The sequence below is a fragment of the Lutra lutra genome, chromosome 14, assembly GCF_902655055.1.
Source record: "Lutra lutra chromosome 14, mLutLut1.2, whole genome shotgun sequence".
Lineage (NCBI taxonomy): Eukaryota > Metazoa > Chordata > Mammalia > Carnivora > Mustelidae > Lutra > Lutra lutra.
In genome coordinates this window covers 26,860,754-26,877,652 of record NC_062291.1, presented here as the reverse complement: position 1 = coordinate 26,877,652, position 16,899 = coordinate 26,860,754, and the positions used below count along the sequence as shown (strand labels likewise).

The following is a 16,899-nucleotide window of genomic DNA, read 5'->3' as shown; positions in this document are numbered from 1 at the left end:
TAAGGCTTTTGATACAACTTCCCAATACCCATTTATATGCTATAAGCAATATAAGAAACTGTTGACATTTCCTTGTGCTTTCCAGGACAGAATATTATTAATGCTTTTTAAATGTTGGTTCTTATAACACGTATGTTTCAATTTCTGAGTAAGTCTTTCTTCCTTACAGATTAGGTAGCTCCAGAGCATGAGATTCACCCAAGAATTCTCTCAGACCAAGGAGCTTACAGTGTAATTACAATCATGTTTTTTCCAAGAGTGAGAGTGTATAGTACCAGTCTACAGCCTTCATGATGGGCCTATTAACCTGGCATGACTGAAGAGTTGCCTGACCTACTTCTGGGATATCTTACAACAAGGCATGTCACCAACAGTTTGAAGAGACTGGTTGAGTCAGGCTCTACCCAGCCTCTCAGATAAAGTGCCACTTCACTAAACTAAATGATACCCAGGTACCAGCAATTTACGTAGTGGTATCCTGCTATGTCGGAAGGATTGAAGCACTCTTCATCATAAGTGCTGTAAAGGAAGAGTCTTATTCATTCCTAAGATTTAGAAGTAAGAACTTAACCTTTACGCTTAAGTATTTCCAATGTATAAATTAAAAGGAAATCGGTTGCAATTATAAATGAGCATTGTGAAACATAAATTGTGAATGTCAAGGCTGAATACCATTTAAATCAACCATGAATATTTCTGTATCTCTAAAGGGTCTGTATTAAAACCTTTCTTTTCCCATGATTAGAATTATCAGGCAAAGGTATTTACCTTGACTCTATAATTCTGAAACAACAAAAAGCCCCCCTAGCTTTTTGTGATAACGAAAATGGGAAATGGGAAGCATGCCCTTTAAATACCAACTTCTAATTGCAAAGATGTGAATATGTAAATCTAATTACATACATTTAAGGATTAGATATTAATTGGATCTGCCCTGACATAAATTGCAAACTTAATTCTTTTATTAGAAGTGATCATCACTTTCCATTTTGGCATTTGATAATAACTGACAAAATATCACAGCTTCTCTCTTGCTCTGAGATTTGTTGAGGCAACATTATATCTCATACAGATTAAATATCTTTGTCCTGAACTCTGGAGCCATTAGAATATGTGCTAACACTTTAGTTGAAAGGAATAAAGAAGTGATCGTACCACAATGGCCTCTTAATCACTGGACATTTAGACGGCCACACATCTTAATTGGCTGGCAGGTAGTAAGAAATGGTCAGATGTTGATCTTCAATCAACAATTTCAAGAATGCTCTTTGGGGACATGCTCATCTTGGCTTCTGCCTCACTGATACCACACAAGTATTTGAGACTCGGTATCCTTCTACATTCTTCTATATCTCTTCTTATAATAATTTGTTGATATCCATTGTGATGGCTAAGTGATGCCCTGATTCCTAGCAAACATTATTTCTGGATGTGTCTGTAACAGCGTTTCTGGAAGAGATTAACATTTGAATTGGGAAAGTGAGTAAAGCAGAGGACCTTCCCCAGTGGGTGGGCATCACCCACTCACTGAAGGCCCAAACAGAACAAAAAGAAGGGGGAAGAGTGAATTCAACTTTCTCTCTGTTTGAGCTAGAGTGTTCATCTTCTCAAACACTGGCACTCCTAATTCTTAGACCTTTGTATTTGGACCTAATTATACCACCAGCTTTCCTGTTTCTCCAGCTTACAGAAAGTAGGCTGAGGACTTCTCAGCTAACATAATAACATAAGCCTATTTCTATGATAAGTAACTCTCTAAGTAGATACATGGAGAGGCAGGTATAGAAATAGAGGAATATATATCACCGAGATCACCGAGTGTAAAAGACATGATTAGACTCTGCTGGTCATTTGAGCATTGTAGTAACACTTACTCACCTTTAAAGTCCTTATTCCAGTATCATATATATACAATATCTCATTGAATACCCTCTCTAATAGGTATATGAGACACTATACTACTACATACTTAATACTAAAATACTATACTATATATCTAAACATATATAGTATGTATATCTATGATATACTATAACAGATATCTCATACATCTATTATATACATCTATTTAATACATCTATTTTAATTATCTATTATATATAATTATATGTATATATTATATGCTATAATAGATATTTATATCCATATTATAATATATGCCAAGAAGTGAGGAGCAGTTGCTAAGACCCTAAGGAAAAGCAGGTTTGGTATGTTCTAGAAATAGAAAGGAGATCAAGATATCCTTTGGGGCACATGGAGGAGGCAGAGAGGATAAAAGGAAATACCCTCAGAATGGTGACTAGAGGGAAAACCATCTAGGTCCTCATAGGTAGTGGTATGGATGTTAGTCCAGGGAATACGCCCACTTAGAAAATTTGAGCAGACTTTACTTCTATTTTTAAAAATCACTCTGGTTTCTGAGTAGAGAAAAGATAATCAAGAGGCTAGCAGTGCAAACAAGAATATGGTTAAGTGACAGCTGAAATTATCCAGGCAAGAAATGCTGGTTTGGGACTGGGCAGAGGAAACAGAAGGTAGGGGCAACAGTATTTGTTGGTCTGGAATGGAAAAGAGAGAGAGAAGTCGAGATGACTTCTAGGTTTTTGGCCCTAGCAACTAGAAGAATGAGTTGTCATTTACTGAGAAGGAAGACTAAGAGAGAAGCAGGTTTAGAAATTCAATTTTTTAGACATTTTAGTTTGAGATAAGTACTTAATACCAAATGGAGATTTTGGGTGGGCAGGTGGCTAATGTATAAAGTTCAGAGGTGAAGGCAAAGCAGGCTGTGTATGTTTGGGAGTCATAGGTGGTATTTAAAGTACAAGAGTAGATGAGATCACCAAAGGAATGATTTAGATATAGAAAAGATTAAATCCTATACCCAGGGACTCTCCAATTAACAGAGATCTGAAAGATGAGGACAACTTAGCCGAGGATATTGAGAAATAGTGTCTAATAAGGTATAAGTAAGAAAGTCTCTTAGTATAAATAAAAATATAGTGTTACACCTATAAATAGTCATTAATCATTATAGGTAATTTACTCTGCCTGGGTTCTGTGACAACATGTAGATGAAATAAAAATGTTACTGCTCTCTATGGGAGCACAGTGAATAGCTAATCAGTCTCCTAAAGTGGCTATCCATGAGTCCTCCCAATATTCACACCCTGTGTAATCCCCTCTCCTTGAGTACAGACTGGACCTAGTGACTTGCGTACAATGAATAAAATATGGTATAAGCTATGGGAGGTGATTTCTAAGACTAAGGTACAGAAGACTGAGACTTTAATCTTGCTAACATCATCTCTCTAGCTTTTCTTACATGCTTTCCTTGATGAAGACAACCACTTAACAACCTCTAGCCAATCAGACAATGAGGAACTAATACCCTCTGTCCAACAGCCCTTGAGTAAACTGAATTCTTCCAACAACTATTTGAGTGAGCTTGGAAACAGATCCTTCCCCAGTAGTACCTTCAGATGAGATCACAGACTCATGGTCAGTACCTTGATTGCAGACTATGAAAAGCTAGGAAGCTATTAAGGCATGACTAGATTCCTGATCCATAGAAACCATGAAATAATAAATGTAGTTTTAAGCCCTGGCTAGATTCCTGATCTATAGAAACTGAAATTATAAATGTTGTTTTGAGCCACTAAACTTTGCGTAATTTGTTATTCAGCAATAGATAACAAACGCAGTAAGGAAAATAAGACAATTCAGAGATCTCTATAGAACAAAGCAGCATTTATTGAAGCTCCCTTCCCCCATTCTTATTTCAGGCATCTAATGCTCTATCATAATAGTCATAATAATCTTAGTATGAGTCATCATCATTGAGTCAACTTTCCTCTAATATACTTGCAGCTTGGGTCTTATCTAAAATTGAAGAATGAAAATAACCAGTGAACAAGTCAGAAGAAATTTTTGAATAAAAATACTTTCCTAGCACCTCTGAATTAATACTGCAGAGCACAGCCAGACTGTGCTCCTGGTTTAAACACTTTAAATCATCTCATTTGTTTTGAAACTCCTCTCTCCTCTTCTGCTGACTCTCTAGCTAGTCCATCCCCACCTTGGTGACATAACTCTAATTTAAGCTTCTTTCAAAACCCATTATTTCCACTTCACTGCCCTTGAATGCCATTGAATTAAGATACCAGCATAATTAATGGACCACCTTGCTAACACTATTTCTTCTTCATATCATGAAGAAATGTCAAGTCACATTTCCTTTGGAAATCAACACTAGTAACATATTTCACTGTCATTTATAAATTATTTAAGAAATAAAAAGTGAAGACATACAGAAGTAGTTAAAATATTTATTCACAATAATCATATAGGTTTCTAAATAGTTTTCTTTAAAAAAAAAAAATAAGGGGACCGTGGTAGTTAATTTTATGTGTCAATTTGATTGGCCTAAGGGATGCCCAAATAGTTGATAAAAGATTATTTCTGAGTATGTCTTGGAGATGTACCTGGAAGATATTGAGCATCTGAACTGGTAGACTGCGTAAAGAAGATCACCTTCACCAGTGTAGGTGGGTATCATCATTCCATTAAGGAACTCAAGAGTACAAAAGGTGGAGGAAGGGCAAATTTGATCTATATGCTTGAGCTAGGACATCCATCTTTTCCTCTCCTAGAACACTGACTGTGTTGTTTCTCAAGTCTTCAGACTCAGACTGAATTACACCACTAGCTTTCCTATTTCTCCAGCTTGCAGATGGCAAATCATGGGACTTCTTGGTAGACAGTGATTCTGTTTCTCTGGAGAACCTAACCCAGGGATTCATTGTTCCCAAAAAATAGTGGACTGAGTTAATGCAGATCCATTACTCATACAAATAACCATAGGAACTCCGGATAAAGTATAACAAAGGGGCACATGGGTGGCTCAGTGGGTCAGCTCAGGTCATGATCTCAGGGTCCTAGGATCGAGCATCGCATCGGGCTCTCTGCTCAGCAGGGACCCTGCTTCCCTCTCTCCCTCTGCCTGCCTCTCTGCCTACTTGTGATCTCTCTCTCTCTCTCTCTCTCTCAAATTAAAAAACAAACAAACAAAAAAAAAAACCTTTAAAATAATAAATAAATAAATAAATAAATAAATAAATAAAATATAACAAAAAACCATCTTAAGCATTGTAGCTGGATGCAAAACAAAATACAACAAACTCTTCTTCTTTCCTGGTTCAAACGAGAGGGTACCTAAATCCAGAGTGGAAGTGTAGCAGGGTGCTCAATTCCACGGAGATTTTATTCTAGGATAAATGACGTTCCTGGAATTAACCTGACAGGTGGGGATGGAAGCGATAGCACGCTGGAATGTAGATACTAGAAGCCATAGGCTGAGCTTTTAAAGCTCTAGCTGGAGCAGAAGCCATGTGTATTAGTTTTCTGTGGCCATTGTGACAAACTTGGTAGCTTAAAACAACAGAAATGTATTCCTTCATTGTTCTGACTGCCAGATGCCTGAAATCAGGGTGCAAGGAGGACCTGGTCCCTCAGGAAGCCCTCGGGGAAAATTTGTTCTTCACCTCTTCCTACTTCCTACGACTGCAGGCATTCCTTAGCTTACAGATGCACCACTCAAGTCTCTGCCTCTGTCTTAAATTGCCTTCTCCTCCATGTGTCCACATCTTCTACTTTTCCGACTGTCTCAAATCTCCCTCTGGTTTTCTCTTATAAGGAAACTTGTCAATGGATTTAGAGGCCATCTAATTATTCAAGATGACCATCTCATCTCAAGATCCTTAATTTAATCACATCTGCAGGGACACTTTTGCAAATAGGGTAATATTTACAGGTTCTAGGGATTAGGACATAGATACATCTTTGGACCAATCTATCAGCCCATCATTCTACAGTCTTAACCTAAGAGACAGAAGCTGGAAAGACACCTTTGCATATGGTGAGAACTCTCAAAGCGTGACCCCATCTACAGGAAAAAAGGATTAGAAAAATTCTACAGAAGAAGTTAAAAACTTAAAAGAAATATTGCTGTCTACTCCAGGTACTAGGTGGGGAAGAAATAAACACCTTCTAAGAGAAATATGAGAAATAGAAATGCCAAGGCCACACTACATGTGGGTGTGATATACAAATGTATGCTTAGATGGAGAGGAGAAGGGAGTTGAGGGAAATTGGAAGGGGAGGTGAACCATGAGAGACTATGGACTCTGAAAAACGATCTGAGAATTTTGAAGGGGTGGGGGGTGGGAGGTTGGGGGCACCAGGTGGTGGGTATTGCAGAGGGCACGGATTGCATGGAGCACTGGGTGTGGTGCAAAAATAATGAATACTGTTATGCTGAAAAAATAAAACTAAAAAAAAAAAATGTATGCTTAGTAGGTGGTATGAGTTATAAGCCTAGAAGTTAACATAATTTTTCCAGAACCCATGAAAACCCCAAATCACTATACAAACAAGTCTAAAATCACTCTGCAAGGAGGCATCCACAATTCCAGGAACACAGAATTCCCACAGAAATGATTTGACTTCAAGGCAACTGGAAGACCTGGTTCCAGTTTCAAATGTGCACCTGATTTTTTTTTTTTATTTAATTTCTTTTCAGTGTAACAGAATTCATTGTTTATGCACCACACCCAGTGCTCCATGCATTACGTGCCTTCCTTAATACCCACCACCAGGCTCCCCCAACCTCCCACCCCCCCACCCCTTCAAAACCCTCAGATTGTTTTTTAGAGTCCATAGTCTCTCATGGTTCACCTCCCCTTCCAATTTCCCTCAACTCCCTTCTCCTCTCCATCTCCCCATGTCCTCCGTGTTATTTGTTATGCTCCACAAATAAGCGAAACAATATAATTGACTCTCTCTCCTTGACTTATTTCACTCAGCATAATCTCTTCCAGGCCCATCCATGTTGATACAAAAGTGGGTATTCATCCTTTCTGATGGAGGCATAATACTCCGTAGTGTACATGGACCACATCTTCCTTATCCATTCGTCCGTTGAAGGGCATCTGATTTTTGACACCACTAAGCAGTGTGGGCTCTGGTTCCCTGCTTTTATAATGCAGGCTCTGCCATGCCCCAGGACTGGCCTTCTAGGGATAGCATGAGCAATTAAAGGGCTACGTGTAGAAAGATACCATTTATAAGTATACATACAGAAATACAAAATGCATATAATGATCAAATTTCTGTGCACATTTTCCTTTTAACCCAACATGTACAGTGGTAAAAGTCGAAAGATTCTACTGAATAAGTTATCTGGTCTGGATATATTTGGAAGAGATTGTTCTGTGCCATAGGACACAAGAACAGCAATATAAATGTGAGCATTTGTCACCTTTACACATCAAATGAAAAGATTTTTAATATTTAGAAACTCACTGACATTCCCCCTAGAAAGTCATTTCCAAATACCCTTTAAAAAGTGAATGTGTAATGGAAAATTTAACTTTTCTATTCACAGCTTCATGTCACCGCATTTCCTTACTTTTGAAAATCAATAGATGCTATTAATCATTTCTTTCAATACCCAGGGATTTCAGATGCCTTTAAAGGTGAGCTGCAAAAGTTTGGGAAGGGTATTCACGGCAGGACTAGTGGAGAAAAACTACCTCATGAGTTACAGACAACCACAGGCATTATTAGTTATTAAGATTATTGTCATGTCTCTTGGGGCTCCAGAGAGAGACCTCAGACTTCAGAAGTGTCACAATAAACAAGTATAACCCTCAAATAACAGATAATGAACTCCTTGCAAGTCAGCCTTTTAAAAAAGGACTTTGCTCTCTGACTCATAGCCCAGGGACAAGAATACCTGGGGGTTGATTGCTGCTATCTCTAATATCATTCTCCTTTTTGTTTTGTGCATATCCTTATAGTCAATGTGGTAATGCCATAGTCAGGAGGGCAGGAAAGTGCTCCCAAAAGAAGGGGAGTCCTAAGAGGCATTGTGACTGGGAGGTGCTCTTTTCACCAAAGGATCAGAAAGTGGATCACAAGAGAACTTCTGCAAGATAGTACCCACTTGGCTCTAGAGAGGTCCCTGTGTGTCCATGTTTCCACTGTAATAAATTCAGAAGCATCAAACAAAGATGAATTTCAGCTGACAAATTTACAGGTTAGAGCAGTGGTTCTCAAACTACAGCAGGCATCAGAACCCTCCTCAGAGCCTGTTAAAACCCACCTCCAGAGTTTCTGATTCAGCCTGTCTGGGGCAAGCCTTGATAATCTGCTTTTTTACCAACTCCTCAAAGTTTCTGATTCAGTAGGTCTGGGGTGGGGTGACAATTTGCATTTCTTCCAGGTTCCCAGATGACGTTCATGCTACCAATGCAAGGGCTACACTTTGAGAACCACTAATTGAAAGCAAGAAGCTTTTGACTACTTATCAATAACTCTTTAGAATAAAGCTTCATTTTTTCGTCCTCAATAAAACCATCATTGGAATGAAGACTTCAATGGAGCCCAAGTACCAAAATACTAAAGAATAAATGAAGACGAATATTGTAAGGACAATAATGGCAATGACATCCAACCCTGCTATTATCAACCAGGCATTATCTCTAACCCTCATTGCAACACTTCAAGATATATAGTACTTTTATCCCATTTTTCAGATAAAGAAACTGAAGCTCAGATCTTTCTGAGTACAAACCTTGTATTTTTTTCCACACCACTTGACTCATAAGAAATAACAAGATTATAACCAGTGTCCCTAGCTAAAGCTTTCAAAAGTCAGTTTCCTACTGACAAGGTTATTATTGGTTTACCCTACAACAGCACAAAAAGAAATACCAGTGTATTAGTACCCAGTATCAACTGAGGATGGACCAAATCAAATAGTTTGGCATACCTTATAAAGTTGTCCCCCATGTTGCTGCCATTTTCTCCTCTAATTCTCTTAGTTCCTACACTTATAAAACTGCAAGTTAAAGAATTTTTCCAGATAATACTAAAGGCCCAAACAATATTGAAGGCTTGGTCCTAGGGCCCTGTGAAAGATTAGCCTTGTTGGGGTAGACCAAATTATCAGGTCTTCCTAGAATTTGTGGCCTATAAAGCTTAGTGACATCTGAGTCCATTATAAAAATCATGCTTGTCTCTACTGGAAACAGCATCTGTAGCTTTGAGAAGTGAAGTGAAGTCAGCTCTAATCAAAACAAAGCTTTTTCTTTCCTCTCATTTACGTTCATGGGCAGAAGCAATCAGAATTACTGAACTCGAGCCAGATGATGGTTGGCTAAAGACAGCTGTCTCTCTAGTGCTAATCAGTAGTGATAAATGTACTGTCAGCTTAGGACATGTGGATGGGGAAGTTGAACACAATTCTTGGCACAAGTTTCACGTGACTCAAGTGATGAGAAGGTAGGAGGGAACACAAAGAAAGTGCAAAGGGCACGTGTAATAGAGTTCCTTTGAACTAGAAATCCTTTTAAGCCTGGGTTAAAATTTTTGGATAACCCTTAGGAAGTGACCAGTGCTATCACAAGGCACCATCTTTTGGTAGACAAAGGAAAACAACATGAGAGCAGAAATAGACTCTTCAGTGTGGATTAATTTATTCAACCAGGGAAGAGGAATCACCTCCAACTAGGGCAACTTCAAGTTGTAATTAAGAGTAACTCTCCATGCTGTGGGCTGAGTGACATCTGGTGCCTATCCTGGAATCCAAACAAGTCATCAGTAAGACACTTTAATTAGTGCACTAACTCCATACCTCACAATAGTATTGCCGGATCCCCAGAATAGGGCAAGAGGCCAAATTTCTATCCTTACCCCTTTTTCAAACTTAAAAAAACATGCTGCTCTTTCTCTGAAAAGATGGAATATTCCCTTTTCACTTTGGGTGGCATGCCAAATAAAGGCTTTCACATTTCAGATAGTTATTGATTGAACTGATTTATGAATAAAAGGAGATAGAGGCAAAGAATTAGATGGGTTTTCCTCCTGCTGCTTATGAATTGATGTGAAAATGCTTTTGCATCTAAGCCAAAACAGCTCAAGTCTGCCGTCTAGAGCTGGTATCCCCCCGCCCCACCCAGAAAAACCCATTCCTCTGAGCCATGTCACACTACAGCTCCAGGCAAAAAATGGAGACATGCTCCCTGTACCACATCCAGGTGAAAAAAATCAAGGGCAAGGTGACACTCTTTAGATGGAGTCCCACTCCTGGGGAAATTTTCAGACTTTAAACTGAAAAGACACCATTAACCTGTTAAGAAAAGCTGCCTAGGGTCAGGAGTAAAGACAGCTGGGTTTTAGGGGCAGCTCTGCCACTCACTATTTACTATAAACTAATTTTTACCAAGCATACTCTGAAAAGGATTTGAGGCAGCAGCCAGTAATTCGCTGTGTGTCTTAGACAATGCTTTTGAGTTCTCTGGGCCTCAGGTTCTTTATCAGTCCACATGATCAGATGGGGCACGCTCTCAGGGCACTTCCAACATTCAATCTCTCTGATTAATTATCAGCATTACCAAAGTGATTTATATTTGCTCAGCAATTTGGAATTTGACTTTCATACATAATATTCCTTTCACCAACCCTCACAACTATCCTTGTTGGCAGTCATGACAGGTGAGAAAAGAGATAATCAAAAAGGTCTATAACAACTTATTATTATTTGTCAGAAGGATACCCCAGGTTTTCTTGTGGTTTTTCCACTACACCCCTGAAATTTGAAAAATATAACCGGCTACAGATGATTCTATGAGAAGATAAGCTCTAGGGATCTTTACCTCACCACTTACTGACTGAGCCTTCATACCCTCATCTACTTAATAAGAAGGCTGGACTGGAATATTTTAATGTCTTTTCCAGTTTTACTACTGGATATATCAATGAAACACAGAGAAAGTTATTCAGCAGCAAGTCAACCTCTGATGTGGTCTTTGTCTTGATGAAATGCCTACTACAAAAGTCCAAATTTCTACAATCTGAGGACCACTCTTTGCTCTCACCAGACTAACAGCTCTTATATCTCCCATTGAGTCTATGACTCTCTGTAATCTAAGTTACTCACTATCTCAGTATCTCAGTATATGAGATACTAAGTTGCACCTTGTAGGAAAGCCTTCCTCCAATTACCTATTCTCTCTATCCCAGTTCCAGGTGTCTATGCTATAGTTTCTAAATACCTGCCCATCCCAACCTCAGCTTTCATGCTATCATTCAAAGCCAGTTGTTCCCCTTCTCCACCATCTATTTTTTTTTCTCCTTTGACAGCCTGTGAGTTTGGCAGAGTTGGTGAAGGTCTATTTTTCTGTCACTGTGGCAAATGTGAAACCAGATGTGAGCTGGCTAGTGGAACCCAGGTACCAAACGGTGGAGCTGACATTAAAAAACACTCTAAGTACTAAAACCTCAAACACTGCAGGTTGTTCCAGAGAGATCTGAGGCCTCTTCTTCTCCAACTTCTCCATTTTTCTAACAAAAGAGTTTCTATGGGTTACCTGAAGGCAAATCAGATTATTTGAGGGTCAACAAAAGAAATAAAGAGAAAAGAAAATAGGGTAATCAAGTATTAATGCCTTTCCTTACCACAATGATTTCCCAGATCCTGACACTTGGCCTACTGGCTCCCACCCCAGGAATTTTCTGATATTTCCAAAAACAAGGCAAATGCTGGGACTCTGGATTATTGGAATATTCCTTTTCCATTTAGCATTTTAGTCATCTGAGAAAGTCCCAAATTTACCCATAAGTAGGCCTATTCTTGGATTCCCACCACTTATATATACATACACAGACATACAATGAGAGCTTTCAATCAAGCACACAATACCAATCACTATCATGTACCTTGAGTATACATGGCCATAACGAGTCACATCTTGCTAGAAGCTTAGCAGCAAGATGGAATTGCTGGGATGTCAGGGTCTAACTGGTTCTGGCCAAGAGCAGCACTTCTCACCTCCAGTACCTAAGGTATTCTCTGAACACCTCCCAGCCAAGGACTTAAATTGATACCAAGTCCTAAGAGATCAATTACAGAGAATAAAACCTTCCACTAACATTTCCCTGGCCCAACTCTGCTCACATTCAGAGTGTCCAGCCACATGGATACACCATCCTTTCTATTCCTACCTCCATAGCAATTGCTCCTCTCAGAAAACCTAGTCCAGGCCAGATTACAATTTCTGTGGGCTCTGGGAGCAACTTCGAGCCAGTTTCTAGTCCCTTTCCCCGAAACACCACCACATACAGTCCCATGTTGCTGGCATATTGCTAAAACTCGGCCCCTCTTGGTTATTTCCGGCCTCTAACTCTATAAAATTAGCTCAGCCAATTCCACCTGGCATTTAATTTTCTCTATGATCTTCCCAAACCAATCTTATCTCCCACTCAATGCCCTGCTGCTTTCTAAACTCCAAGCCTTAGTTGTTACAGTGCCCTGGGCATGAGTTGCCCTTTCCTCAGCTCTACTTGTAAAAGCCTCCTATTTGTGAAGCCTCAGCTCAAATGCCTTCTCCTCTAAGAAATCTTCCATAACTGTTCTGTTATCTACCACTCTTAGTGTATGCAAAATTAATACCTCCCTCTTTTGTCAGCCCATAGTACTTTGTTTGTATCACTTCTAAATCTCTTATCATCTGCTGCACACAGTATAATTGAGAACCTGCCATGTTGCTTTTCACTAGTGATTGTATAAATGCTGATGTTTGCATTTTCTATGGCACCTAGGACCATGCCTTACACATAGTCTGTGTTTGTAAATATGTACTGAGTTAGACTATTCTCTCCCCATAGCCATTACTCTACATGATCAGCCTTATTTTTCCTCACATTAATAATGAGTTCTCACAGAGATGGGCAACATTTTTCAAAAACAGAGAGGGGTTGGGTGCTCTGTTCATTTTACTAGATTATATCAGGAAAACATTGTCACAAATGGCTTCAAGAAAAGCATCAACAGAGATAACTTAGCACCCAAATGTTCCTACTTTTCAAGTCCAGCCTCTGACACAGAACAGAAATTTCATCCTCCCTCGAGATTCTCAGTCATGGGATATACTACTTCATACTGCTACTTTAGAAAGTAAAACTGTAAGTGACCTGAACCATTTTCCTTCATTGGAGGCAAAGGGTAAAATTGGCTCCTCTCTGAATAGTTAGCCTGAGAATAATTTATGGAAGTTAATTAAACCCAAGCCTGATATTTTCTATTTTTAAAGGAGGAACCAATTATTTACTCATTCATTTCCCTTGATGTGCTTAGGAGCACTTTTAAGTACATTGTCAAATGTCAAGCAGAGGTGAGTGGCAGCCTGAAATTAAAGCAGTCCCTCTATGCCCTGGGCTTAGCTTCTCTTGGTCTGCTGGGCACTATGACTTAGAAATGAAACTCTGTTACGCTCTGATGCTCTCCACTTTTTTTCAGATTTCATTTTAATAATTTTATTGACATGTCAAGGTAGACAAAGTTGTCAAAGGTGGTATCAAATGGCCAAATAAATCCAAGCTTGATCTATCCTTATTTCCCATTGCTTTACTGTCTGTTTCTAACATAACCAGGGTCCATTCACAAATCTCCGACGCTTTGTAGATGTCAGACAGACTTTCAGTGTCTCCTTGAAGAGTCTCCCTAGCACATTAAGGAACATATGCCTGTATTATTTCAGATCTGGGAGGCTGAGTGGTCTTGAAACACTAGCCTGTAATGAAATACAATTTAAAACTTTGGCTTAGCTCCTCACACAGTTGTGCATGAAGATTTTATACAGTTTTATACAGTTTGAAGAGTGAGTGACCACTTTCCACTCCTGCACCATGGCAGACATTGCTAATTAATCAGAGCCCTTATATTGGGTTTGTCCAGAGAAATAGAACCAATAGGAGGTATATGCATTAAGAGATTTATTATAAGGAATTGTGATATGATAATACGTTGATTATAGAGGCAACAAGTCCCAAGGTCTGTAGGAGAGCCAATGGTTTAGCTCCCATCTGACTCTTGAAGACCTGAGGACCAAGACAGCTGATGGGGTAGTCTGAGTACTAAGGTAGGCAGTCTTGAGACCCAGGAAGAGCCAGTGTTTCCGTCCAAGCCCAAAAGCAGAAAAAAGCTGACATCCCAGTTCAAAAGCAATCAGGGAGGAGGAATTCTCTCTTACTCAAGGGAGGGTCAGCACTTTTGTTCTCTTCAGACTTTCAACTAATTAGATGAGGCTTACTTACATTAAGGAGAGCAATCTGCTTTACCCAGTCTGCCCATTTAAATGTTAATCTCATCCAAAAACACCCTCACAGAAAGTCCCAGAATAATGTTTGACCAAATATCTAGACACCCCATTGCCTGGTCAAGTTGACACATGAAATTAACCATCACAGCCCTCTTTCCCAATGAGCCCACAGAGGCTTCAGCCTTCATCAGGATGGGCCCCAGTCAGTCACTCCCAAACAACCAGAGTTGGAACAAGAGCTAAAAGCTATTTGCTATCTGAGAGTCTAGTAAAAAAGTCATACTGGGTCACTAAAAAGAATCATAAGAGCACTAGAGCTGGTCAGATCTATGGTTCATTAAGCTCAATATCCTATTATAGAGGCAACTACAAAGGAAGGACTGAGGGAGGAATCAGTGTCCACTTCGACACCAACCTTAAAATCTATCTCCCTTTAGTACTTCTAATGGATCTGCAGGTCATAAACTTTACCCAAGGCCATTTTGAATTCGAGTTCGCAAATGAGTAATAACTAAGCCAGCACAAGCCTTCAGGCGTGTGAAGGGATGGGACTAGCTCTTGGCACTTGACCGAGAGACTCTGCACTGAGATTTTTTTTTTTTCTTTAATTTAATTTTATTTTTTCGGGGTTCCAAGAGTCATTGTTTATGCACCACACCCATGCACTGAGATTTCTTAATACCCCCAATGTACAAGTTTGAGGTAAATGGTGCTTTCATTTTGTTGGCTTTGCATTTTTATTTACCAAACCATTCTTTCCGGATTCAGAATTCTCTGTGGAGAACCTAGAGACACATAGTATTTTTTTTTTCTTTTTTCTTTTTTCAAATTTTTTTTTAATTTTTTTTTTATTTGACAGAGAGAGAGAGATCACAAGCAGGCAGAGAGGCAGGCAGAGAGAGAGGAGAGGAAGCAGGCTCCCCGCAGAGCAGAGAGCCCGACGCGGGGCTCGATCTCAGGACCTTGGGATCATGACCTGAGCCGAAGGCAGAGGCTTTAACCCACTGAGCCACCCAGGCGCCCCGAGACACATAGTATTTTTGTCTCTTCATGGTTAACAACCAGGTACTGAGTACCTCTTGTGAGTGAAATTAGTTATTTCATTTGCAATATTCCCATTACAAACTACACACACACACACACACACACGCACACAAACACACACACACAACACATGTGGAATGCTTCTCTCCCAGGATAGCCTTGTGACTCCCTGTCTCAGTTACTTTGGTTTTTAGTCTTTATTAAATAGTCACTTTCCAGTGAGGCCTTCTGAGCCACCATGTCTAAAGGGGCAAATCATCCCTCCCATCCCTAACATTATTTCCCTTTTCCTGCTTTATTCTTTTCTTTAGCTCTCAACACCATCTAACATACTCTGTATTCTTTTTTTTTTTCTTACTTACTGTTTTTATCCCTCACTAGGACATAAGTGGGTAGAGATTTTTGTCTGTTTTGTTCATTGTTAAATTCCCAGCAACTAAAACAATGTCTAGTACACAGTAGGCATTTGGCATGTTTGTGAAATAAATGAAGGAATAAACACTCTGTAGTAAGTAACATTATTACATTTTACTGATGATAAAGTCATGCAAGTGCAAAAAGATCAAGAAACTTGCTTGAGGACATAAATACTTCCCCCAAAAATGAAATGACAGGAAAGAGAGGTGGCGGGGGGAGAGAGAGAAAGTACCCTAAAAATATTTTTATGCATTTGGAAATGGTTTCAGCCAGTGGACCATAGTTGCACTGTACTTGTCCTGCATCTAACACACATGTGGAACCTCTGTGGCTGGGCTTAGCATGTGTTCCTCGGCATTTGTTAATTCTGTAGTGACGAGCAGCTCTCCTCCAAGGACTATGTCTAATGCTGTGCCTTAACCGAAGGACAACAGCAAATGTATTCCAGGCAGGTAAAATGTTAATTTCATTCAATTCCATAACGACAAAGACTTGGCATTTGTAAAGCTCTTAACTCTTTTTTTAGTGATTAGTTCCCAGTTTAGTGTTTAGTTCCCAGTCCCACTCAAAGTTCACAGCTACTACCCCCGCCACCTCGGACTCCTGCCCCTTTACCACTAGAGTCCTCCAACTCTCACTTTCCTTCTAACCTGTGGCATTGGGTCCCCAGTGTGCCCCATCATGTCAGACGCAGCCATGGACACCAGCTCCCAGATGACCACCAAGGACTTACAGGAGAAGGAAGTAGTGAAGGAGGTGAGAATGGGAGAGAAGCGCCTGCTGATGGGAAAGCTCAAGAAGAAGATGGGGAGCAGGAGGCCGGCTGTGATGAAGAAGATGAAATGAAGAAGACGAAGGAGCAGGGAGGAAGAGGAGGAGAAAGAAGGCGATGGTGAGGAAGAGGATGGAGAGGAAGGCTGTGGCAGTGATGGCACACGGCAGCTGAAGATGATGAGGATGACAATGTCCACACCAGGAAGCCCAAGACTCTTGAGGATGACTAGACAGCAAAAAAGGAAAAGCCGGACTTCACGAAAACAGAGGCCACCATGACCATTCACCCTCTACTTCCCGTGTCGAACTCTAAACATGGTCACCTTCAAGTGAACAGTCCCAGCCAGCTAAAGCCAGGGAATTGGAAATGCGGGGCAGGGGGTGGAAGCAAGGGCAAAACTTCCAAGCCCCTCCCTTCCTTTGTTAATTTTTTTAAGATTTTATTTATTTATTTATTTATTTATTTTAGAGCAAGCACACTCATGGGTGGGTGGACGGGGGAGGC

The 16,899-nt window shown here is 39.9% G+C and overlaps 1 pseudogene; it reads left to right on the top strand.

The window, feature by feature from the left end:
- Positions 1-16,291: 16,291 nt before the first annotated feature.
- LOC125085103 (prothymosin alpha-like) lies at positions 16,292-16,653 on the top strand (annotated as a pseudogene).
- Positions 16,654-16,899: the final 246 nt, after the last annotated feature.